At 40.9% G+C, this 11,345-nt stretch overlaps 1 protein-coding gene across 2 annotated transcripts in view; it reads right to left on the bottom strand.

Moving 5' to 3' along the window:
• LOC126406777 (uncharacterized) overlaps positions 1 to 11,345 on the bottom strand; it is a 113,759-nt gene that overhangs the window by 91,613 nt on the left and 10,801 nt on the right. Inside the window, exon 1 of one of the 2 annotated variants that reach the window (XM_050071266.1) lies at positions 7,654 to 8,069. The exons of the other annotated variant lie outside the window; for it this stretch is intronic. The gene's annotated coding sequence lies outside the window, so the exon portion shown is untranslated. Of the gene's footprint in view, positions 1 to 7,653; positions 8,070 to 11,345 lie in introns of those variants that run through there. 2 annotated transcript variants of the gene reach the window in all.

Here is an 11,345-nt window from a genome sequence, read left to right as displayed (position 1 = left end):
TGAATATATCCCTCCAATGCGTAGTTTAGGCCCTTTTGGTTACTTCTCAATGACATCTGATCGTTATGTCCCCAAAAATCATCAGTTGCCTCCTGGGAAATGCCGTGTACTGTGACACCTGCCATAGCGCCGGGCACTGAATGTTGACAGTTTGTCCGAGTGAGTGGAGGGGGCGTGGCTTAGCCATAGGTCAATTCAACTGACACAATATTCTGTGTAATAATTCAGCTGTGCAACATTTTTCACTTCTTGAATGTCGATATCAATTCAACATACAATGCACATAACTACATATTCCTCATGTTTTACTCTGTCCCTGTATATACTGTAGTTAAATCATCTCACCTACAGACTCAGCACAGTGACAATGCATATTTTATTTTTAATATCTTAATATCTTAAATACTAGTGTTAATCATTGGAGCATAATGCAAATTTCATTTTTATTTTAATGAACATTTGATTTGATTTTATTGCTTTATATTTACACACTTCTATTTCATACTCTTATTCTCACTTCTTATAATTCTCTGTTCTTTATACCAGAGCGACTGTAACGAGTCATAATTTCCCTTTGGGGATCAATAAATAAAATTCGGATTCTGATTCTGAAATCAAATGTTTGCATATTTAATATCTTGACAATGTTTTTATCTATTTAGAGTTATTGTTGAATATTTGGTTACTCAGTGTTTCCTTAAGAACTGATCAGATTGTTTTTGCTTTTTTCCTCATTGAAAGATTTTCTGTTTGGTCTGATGATGAAAATTATTTTCAGTTTTGATTGAGCTTATTCTCAGACTAGTTATTGTCCTGTTTACCTTCATCACCTGTATGAAGTTCTCTTGTCAACAAATATCACTTACATTGTTAATAAATATGCCTGATCTTTGTCAACAAAACACAATTTATTTTGCTCATAAATATCTTATTTTGTTGTTATGACTTTTTTGTTAATGATAATAATGATCACTTATTTGATAATATGACTTAAAATATTAACATTTTGACAATACAACTTATTTTGTTAACCCGCCACCCACCACTATTTATTGTTAATAATTTATTTTGTCAACAAATATCACTTTGTTAGTACACATGACCTAGAGAGTTAATAAATTTGCCTCATAATGTCAACAAAATACAACTTATTTTGGTCACAGATATCATCTATTATTTGTTAACAAGTACGCCTTATTTTGTCAGAAAAATAAAACCTCTAAAAAATGAATATTACTTCTTATGCTAATAATATGATTTCTTTTGCGCCTATAAGGGGTCCCAAGATAAATCTGAGGGGTCGGGAGATGATCTTATTTTTTCTCCTTCGTCCTGTGAAGTATTCAATATTTAATTTCTTCAGGACTTGAATCGAGTAAAAAACAATTGTTGAAGTGTTTTCATGCAGCTGTGACACAAACTGTCACAAGTTCAAACCAAATTATAAGACAATATTAAATTTGACTAAATATAACTCAAGATTACTGTGATGTCCCCAGACATGTTGGCAGCTCCTCCATTTCTGCAGAGTGTTGCATTGTGGGACTCTGGACTCCATTCACAAATCCATAAGTGCTTTTACCCGACCACTCTCCAGTGTAGGGCTGCAGGTAACAACTGTTTTCACCGTAGACTCATGTGTTTTTATGTCTAAATTGATCTATTCATTGATGAGACTGTAAAGAATCAGAAAACTATGGAAATGTCCAGTGTGACGTCTCCATGGCAACAGGCCACAGATATTCACTTTACTGTCATATAAAACACAGAAAATTAACAAAACCTTCTCCTGGTATCGTTTCCAGAGGTTGCGTTAAATTCCTCAGCTGTTAGCTAAATGTGATGTATGTATTTGAGTTAACATAATGATAAGCTGGAAACAGTATTGAATAATGCTGTTCAAAGCAATCAAGTTGGGGTGCGCTGGGCAGGAGCTCACATTTGGGTTAGCTTAGCTTAAGGTAAATGGTAAATGGACCTGCATTTGTATAGCGCCTTTCTAGTCATCCGACCACTCAAAGCGCTCTTTACACTCCGAGTCACATTCACCCATTCACACACATTCATACACAGGTGGCCGAGGCTACCATACAAGGATCAAGGATACTTCGACATGCAGACTGGAGGAGCCGGGGATCGAACTGCTGATCTTTCGATTGGTGGACGACCCGCTCTACCTCTGAGCCACAGCCGCTCCGATAAGGTTACCCAAGTAAGCACAAGTTGTGCGGATATACTTTATTTTCATGAGGTTTTGGGGTCTACACATTTGTGTACGGGTTAGGCGTACGGAAAATACCAGGCTAGCTTCTTGTATTTTGTGTTTATACAGTATATATATGTCACTGTCAAGATTACTGTACATAGGGAGACTTTCAAGTGACGCAGTTTCTCCAGCTTCATATGATTAACGGTAACGCTGTGTCCCAGTTAAACTGGTGAGTTGGAATGTTAAATCTTTTAATCACCCTGTAAAACGTAGGAAAGTGTTCAATCATTCAAAGTTTCTTGAAACTGCTGTAGCTTTCCTCCAGAAAACTCATTTGATTAATTCGGGTCACTTTCTGCTAACAGAGGGATGGGTGGGGCTGTCGTTTCACTCCAATTTTCATTCAAAGGCCAGAGGAGCTGCTATAATTATCAGTAAGAGCGTACAGTTCGTGGCAACAAATGTCGAATCTGATTCTTCAGGGCGTTTTCCCGTCATCTTGGCCATGTTTACGCACCCAACTGGGATGACCACATGCTTTTCAGCAACTTCTTTTCTAAACTGCCAAACATGACAACACGTCGTCTTATTAATTGTGTTCTCTCACCTATTTTAGACCGCAGCTCTCCTAAGAAGGTTTCTACTTCAAAATCAGCACAATCAATTCAACATTTGAACATTTGAAGCTGACTGACTTTACCATTATGTATCCCTAACACACAGTCCAACTATTGTTCTTGGAAGCTAAATCCAGCTCTTCTCTCAAATGAGGCTTTCGTGACTTATATTATATCTGAAATAGAGTCTTTTCTGAGTACTAATCACACCCCAGGAATGTCCCCATCAATAGTGTGGGAAACGCTAAAGGCATATCTAAGAGGCCAAATGATTTCATTCGTGCACACAAGAGAAGAGTAAAAAACGAATGTCTTAAAAAAAATATCAGTTCAGATATTGGAGTTAGATTTGTCACATAGTCAGACGCCCTCTCCAGTAACACCGAAAAAGCGCCTGATTCTACAAACAGAATATAATCGTTGAGCAACCCAACAAGCTGAATATCTGATATCTCAATTACAGTGTAACTTTTATGAGCATGGGGAGAAGGCAGGGAAGCTCCTAGGCCACCAGCTGTGCCAGAGAACAGCTGCTCAGTCTATCCCTGAAATATGTGATGAACAAGGTCTGTAACAAACACATAATACAGAAATTAAGTCATGCTTCTACAGATGTGATCAGTCACTGTATTCCACAGATCAAGCTACTAATCCAACAGAGTTAGAGGATTTTTTTAAGAAACTGAATGTTCCTTCAATCCATCCAGAAATGGTGGCTTAACTGGAAAGGACGATAACCACCTCGGAGATACGGAGTATGCAGACCAGGAAATCTCCAGGCCCGGATGGATATCCTGCCGAATCTTTCAAAAAATTCTCCACCCAGCTCTCTCCACTACCACTATCTGTTTTTGAAGAGTCTTTCTTATCCCGCTCCCTTCCCTCTACCATGTCTCAGGCTATCATCTCATTCATTTTGAAAAAAGATAAAGAGCCCCTTGCATGTAACTCCTATCGCCCAATTTCACTTGAAAATACGTACAAAAAAAATCCTTGCAAAGGTTCTCGCCCTACGAATGGAGAAGACCCTGCCACTAATCCTTTCACCTGATCAGACGGGATTCATAAAAGGTCGGCACTCCTTCTTCAACATCAGGCGATTTATAAATATTCTATATGATCACTCTTCAGCCGGCACTCAGGAAGTAATTCTCGCCTTAGATGCCGAAAAGGCGTTTGATCGGGTGAACTGGGACTTTCTGTTTTATACTTTGCAAAAGTTTGGCTTCGGCCCTAAATTTATATCATGGATTAAGGTTCTTAATTCATCCGTAGGCGCTGCAGTGCGTAACTAATAATAACATATCGCCCTTTTTTGAGTTACAACGCGGCACTAGGCAGGGATGTCCTTTATCTTTTGTTTGCCATGGTAATTGAGCCACTTGCCATAGCTCTGAGAATGTCCGCAGATATCAAAGGGGTTGAACGAGGAGGCCTAGAACATAGTGTCATTGTTTGCTGACGACATGTTACTTTATATATCCCATCTGTCATCTAGTTTTCCATACTTATAAGATTTGCTTAATGAATTTGGTCAATTATGCGGCTATAAAGTCAGCTTTCAGAAGAGCGAATTAATGCCAATTGGGACTGCAAACCAAGATACCTCCCTTTCTTCAATTCCTTTTAAAATCAGTCCTAAAAAAAATAGATATCTGGAGATTTGGATTACACGTGACTATAAAGACCTATACAAAGTTGTCACGCATGAAGCAGAACTTTGACTGTTGGGACTCGTTATCCCTATCTCTTGGAGGAAGAATTAACTCAATCAAGATGATTATTTTACCTAAACTCTATATTTTTCAGAGTTTGCCAATATTTCTTACAAAATCCTTTTTCAGCAATTTAAATAGTCAAATTTCAACCTTCATTTGGAACAATAAACCATCCAGAATCAAGGGAAGAATATTATAAAGACCTTGTAAAACAGGAGGCATGTCACTGCCAAATTATCTATACTACCTACCTCTGCTAACATTAGAGCAACATTATATTGGGTAAGAAATGACGTTACTGATAGCTGGGTGATAATTCAATTTCAATTTCAATTCAATTCAATTTTATTTATAAAGCCCAATATCACAAATCACAATTTGCCTCACAGGGCTTTACAGCATACAACATCCCTCTGTCCTTATGACCCTCACAGCTGATCAGGAAAAACTCCCCAAAAACCCTTTAACGGGGAAAAAACGGTAGAAACCTAAGGAAGAGCAACTGAGGAGGGATCCCATTGGTCAAACAATGGAATCACCTAAGTGACCTCTATATTGACGGCCTCTTTCCATTTTTTTTTTATCATTTTTTTTTATATTAATTTTCTTTTTTTCTATATTTATGTATATATATATATTTTAAAAAATCTTTTTTATTATTTTCTTTTTTTGTTTTGTCTTTTATTTCCACTCACTGGTCTGGCTTTCCTCATTTGTTTCTGGGTTGGTTGGTGGGTGAGGCTGATTTTTGTCCTTTGTTTGTTAGTTGATGCTTTGTGCATTTTATTGAATAATCAATAAAAATACCTTGTTCAAAAAATGTTACATGTATTCTGTGTTTATTTTACTATAGGTGCATTTTTTACTTTTGTCTTTTTTTACTTTTCTTCATTGATACATTTTGATTTTACTGTCGAGGTTATTGAGTCTCAGTATTTGTGAAAATTAACACTAAAAAAATAAATCCTCACACTGGTTGGAGTTTGTGCTTGAAAAATAACCAGGGTTTAGGGTTCCAACGGTAAGAGATTTTCACAGTATGGTAACTGCGGTTTCACAGTATCACGGAATTTATATTATTATTAGTTATAATGAGCCTTAAAGGAATGAAAACAAAAGGGTCATTGTTGGTTAAACAAATGTTCTATTACTATAATTGAAACTTAAAATCATTTTGTTATTTAAAGTCTGTGTAAAAAAAAATCTTCCTTTAGAAAATAACTCAGGAAAGATTCTCTCTCCAGTTGCATTTTTTTTAAATATCAGAGATAAGCAAATGTACACGGTGTGATAACTGTCAACTTTTATATCATGATACCTTGAAACCAGAATATATCTGCAACCCTTCGGGGGCTCCTACAGCTGAGCACAAGTGGGATTTAAGACTTTTTAAGATTTTTTTAATGCCACTCAGAGGGAAATTTAAGAAAAAGGAGAACATGACCTGACTTAAGTTTTTTGCCCAAATATTTCTTGTAACATAAAACATGACTTTATGGTGATTTTGATGCAAAAGGTGTTCGGTGGATTATTTTCATCTTTTTTGAAGTTATTTTTTGAGGTTTTACAATACAATGTTAAAAAACATAAAAATCCTACTTCCCATGTCTTAGTATTTTTGAGAAGTTTTAATGCCAGTTAAGGCCCGACCACACAGAAAGCATTTTCCAGGCTGCAAACACAAAATGCACTGCCTTTTATTTTTAACTGAACGCCACTACTGAGAGGCTGTCAGCAGATAAACAGAGATCTGTGTGGGTACATGAGACCCTAAAAAAGAGGCTGGATCATGGGGAGTACCACCAGTTGGTCCAGGAGCTTCTCCTCCATCATGGACGTTTACAGGCAGATTTTAGGATGACTCAGGGGCAGTTTGACAACCTGCTGTCTATCATCAGGCCGTATAGCTCTGGGTATCCAGCAACCACTACCACCAGTTTCTCCTCCATTGTTTACCAACTGTAAACTTGTTGTCGTGACCACCACAGAAGCCCCGCCTCTCAAATCATCCCATTGGACAATGGGGAAAAAGAGGTGACGTGGGCGCTTTTGTTGCTGTGAGTTAAAGGTTTTTCAACTCCAGAGCGCTCCAGGAAAAACGCCAGGCGCCTAGAGCGCAGAAACATGAGGCGCATCACAACAGCGAGCAAAAAGCTTCATTCTCATTAAAAACTGTTACAAAAAGCTGCCTCCAGCTGCTGAAACACTTCCTGTGTGATTGGGGCCCGAGGCCTTAGATTTACATTAATGCCTTTTAAGACTTTTTAGGGATCCAAAGAGTCCTGACGAACTGAAACGCCTGTACAGCTATCACACCTTTTTGTCCACCTGCCACTTTAGCTGGTGGATTCCCAAATCTAGCAGCCACTTGCACATTTTACCAGCTTCTGTCTGGTGTCTGCTGCTAATCTCCAACCCTGAAGTTAATCAGCGACGGCTTCAGCCCCGATTTTGTTGTTTTTATGGCGTTCAGCTAAAACAGTGATGAAATAAGAAGCCTCACGTCGGCTGACTTTAATCTGACGCTGAACTCTGCACTCTGTTTACAGTTTACAGCCACGTAACCAGAGGTGTAGTGAAGGGTATACGCCGGTATACGCTATACGCTCCTCTTTTAATGGCTGCTTACAGTCTACAAACCTGTCAGCTAGAACGCCACGGGAATATACAGGAGAGTGGACTAACTTCCTGTCAGTACATCAACCACCACCACACCACTGCATCTAACTACATGATTATAACTGGAGGCTGACACCTGAAGAGAGCCTTCACACTGACTTCAGATCAGCTGATTCAACCGTCAACAAAACTTTATTTAGACCCTCAGATGTACAAAAAAAAAAAGCTGGAAACCTTCCTGAAGTCCCGTCAGTCTGCAGGTACAGAGTGTGTGTGACAGACTGATAAGCACACACTTAGAGCCCTACTTTTCCTGGACCCTGCTAATAGGATTCCTCTTCCTCCTCCTCCTCCTCCTCCTCCTCCTCCCAGCATGCACTGCTCAATCCACCAACACACACGCTAATAAAACCACACGTATGCAGACACATGCACCAACACACACACACACACACACACACACACACACACACAGCAGCTGTAACCTTACCTGCGTGTCCTGGTGTCCTCGCCGCCGCTGCAGCGACGTCCCAGGAGTTGCCGTGGTAACCTCCTTTTCCGCTCTCTCCCGTCCCGTCACTCTCTCCCTCTGTTACAGAGTAACCTGGTTTTATCCTCCCTCTCTCTGTCTCCGCACACTTGTTGTCTGCAGCAGAGCCGGCTCATCGTGGATTTACAGACTCGACTCAGCTGCTCTTCCTCCTCCTCCTCCTCTGACTCCTCCTCTTCCTCCTCCTTCTCCTCCTCCTCCTCTCTATCAATCAGCTGACATCCCCGCCCCTTCTTCCAGGCAGCCTGCCAGCCAGTGTCGTCTTCAGACATTGCTGTCTTCAGCCAATCAGCAGCAGCTCTGACAGATGGCAGGAGAGCTTATTACTGGGTGGGGGGGTGAGTGGAGGGGGGTGGTGGAGGGTCAGCTGACCCGGTCAGACCTGTCTGGTATCAGGACACTGGAGATGCTTTAAATTAACGTAGAGATACAGGCTGATTAAACAATAAATCACATACTGCTCTACTGACCACGCCCCCAACTGTGATGTCACAGTGCACTGGAGTACGGTGGTACGTAGGGCCGGGCGACAAAACAATCTCAAAAAGGATCACAATAAAACATATGTCGATGATGATGATAAACTCTAGTCATTTTTCCTGGACATGGACAGACCTAGACTGATCAGCTGTCGGTCAGTCTGCAGTGTTGGGGGTGTGCGTGTCGTTGTACACGCCCATTTTGTTACTGCAAAGTTTGAGTCGAGGTGAGGAGGAAGTGAGAGTAGCGTGGACATAACAAAAAGAGGGGAAATGAAGCTGAAGAAGAGCTCGTGTTATCCTCAAAAATGGATGTTGATAAAAAGGTCACACAACCTCAATAATTTAGAAGTGGTTTGGCTAATTGAAAGGCGACGACGCACGGACAGCGGCGGTCAGTAAAACACGTCGTCGGTTGGGGCCAACCAGGACGGGAAACGCAACACGCCTTTTCCATCACCTGAGAAGGTGGCGTCCCAGCGACTACACTGAGAGCATGGAAATCTGCAGTAAGTTCACCAACAAGTGTTAAACGGCCGAGCACATCTGCTGCTGTGGGCGGAGCTAGAGGGGCGGCACCAAAACACCAATCAATAGTGTCGTCTTTTGACGCCGTAAGCCCGTATGAGAAGTGATGGGAAAGGAGCAGAGATATAACAGACGCAGTGTCGTACTTTCTCATCAAAGACGTGACGCCCATGAGCTCCGTGGAGACAGACGGGTCCAAGAAATTAATTAAAGCGTGAGACTGCAGGTACGAGCTCCCAGGCAGGAAATACTTTTCTCAAACTGCTCTGCCGCAGCTTTACGACGAGATTATCAGGATACTTTTTAACTCACAGCATTGTCAGATTATATATTGTGATAAATATCAATATCGATCATTACAGGGAAGATTATCATGATAATATTTTTTGCCATATCGCCCGGCCCTACTGCAGTGGTATGTCAAAGTGTCTGCGGTTAGTTCACTGTCTGTAATAAACACGGATGTGTTCAGGGACCTGGATACAGCGTTGACGGCTGGACCCAGGTTATTGTTATGAAAGCTGCTCAGTGGAGCACGACGCCAAAAATGCTCGATATCCACCGTACGACATCACACAGATGATCAATGCTAATCACGCATCACTGGGTTCATAGAGCAGACGCACTAGACTTATGACAACGGCACTGGCTACTTCCTGTGCAGCGCTCTGTTAACTTGGAAGGGATGAAATGATTTAATCTTATAGCTCTTTCAGACTTTCAAAATGTTATCAGCCTGAATGCCTTGATCCTGAAAGTGGAACGAGTCATTTTGCAGCAGTTGTGACGCTCAAAAAAACGTATCAACTGACTTCCAGACATCTCTGTCTAAATGTAAGTCAATGGGATCAAGTGTTGTTGGGGTGAATGACATCACATGATGGACTCAGAAGTTGTAATTTCACTGCTACGAAAAATTGTCTTCAAAGCCGGACGTGCTTCCTGGAGACCTGGCTGAATCCAAACGTCCACACTTGCAGATTCACGGACTTTGCAAACGCGTTCCCTGGAAGTCTGGGAGTGCTGAGGGCTCCAAATCCCCAATTCAACCAGTCCACAGGACTACCCAAGAGGATTTCCTGCAGACCTCCAGAGAGTCCGCCTGGGGAGCAGATTTCACTGGTTTAATTACCCACGATTCATTGTACTACAGATGTTACATCAGGTGCCTTCTGAATCGCATACTTTGGTCACATTACACACAACTGAAGTCTGTGAGGGCTCAGTCTGCAGGTCCAGAGGGCGGACATTTGGATTCAGCCACAGACTGTATAAATACTGGACGTAACCATGGTGACGTCGCCCATTTGTTTAGGGATGTCTGAAACTCCCAGTTCTGCATTTCAGCTGCCGCCGTCTTGTTTTTTTGGAGCCAGAGGTGACCATATTTGGACAAGAGGGTGGAGCTCACCCTAAAGCTAGCTGCTAGCTTGGTTAATATGGTGCATACAGCTGTGGCTAATGCTAATGCAAATTTTTGCTAGAGAAAAACAGGCTTAAAGCATTTAAATAATATGTACTTACTGTTTTTTGTACACACGTTTACAGACCATAACTCCTGCTGGTTAAAATAACAAACCACCTTCTGACGGCTACAGTCTGCTTCAGTCCAAGTGCTGGTCGGATTGTCTGATAGTGTCAGAAATCTTCTTCTCAATTTATGTAGTTTTTCAATACTGACAAGCCAACAATCCCTCTGCGCTTGAATCCAACTGGAGACCTTTGCTGCATGTTCCCCGTCAGTCACTGTCCCTGTGTGTCTGATGGTACTTTAAAGTTAATTATAAGGAAACAGCGTTCACTTCTATGGAAAAAAACATGTGTTTATACTGGAACTGGACAATATATTGATATTACTTTGGTACGATGATATGAGACCAGTTATTGTCTCAGGTTTCTGATATGGTCATACTGCCAGTGTCACCTTCCTGGTTTTAAAGGTGATGTCATGTTTTGCACTCATCAGACTGTTCTATTATTAAGGCGGAATTTATACTTCTGCGTTGAATCAATGCTGTGACCTACACCGTAGCCTGACGTGCACCTCCCCAGAAGTATAACGACACATCACAGTGACGCAGACCTCCTGTCTGTCTCTGTAAGCTGAAACCATTTCCCTCAGTGGAAACAAAGCTTTGATTTACTTTAATTTCACAGATAAGAAACAATAAATCATGAAGACAATAAAGCCTCTACACACTGTGTGTGATTTATCCTGGCTGAAATATGAGCAGAGAAAATCTCTGCTAGCTGCTAGGCTAATTTATACAATGTAAAATGCCATAGACTTGTGCTAATAACGTTAGCATGTTGTATTTGTTTGGAAAACATGTTTAGTATAAGACAGTTGTTTTGTCATTGAACCTTGTGAGCTGTAATGGAGCCGAACTTTGTAACGTTACCTTTGTTACATGTTGCTGTTGTCCCTGGATTCATATGAGCAGAGGAAATCTCTGCTAGCCACTAGGCTAACTTATACAATGTAAAATGCCATAGACTTGTGCTAATAACGTTAGCATGTTGTATTTGTGGGGAAAATGTGTCCAGATAAAGACAAGTGTTTGTCTGTGAATGCTGCGAGTTATAGTGAAGCTGATTTGTGTTTGAAACTGTCTCTATGAAGCC

The sequence above is a fragment of the Epinephelus moara genome, chromosome 19 (genome assembly GCF_006386435.1).
Source record: "Epinephelus moara isolate mb chromosome 19, YSFRI_EMoa_1.0, whole genome shotgun sequence".
NCBI classification, from domain to species: Eukaryota; Metazoa; Chordata; class Actinopteri; order Perciformes; family Serranidae; genus Epinephelus; species Epinephelus moara.
Note: the sequence above shows the minus strand (reverse complement) of the source record. Positions and strands in the feature narration are given on the sequence as shown.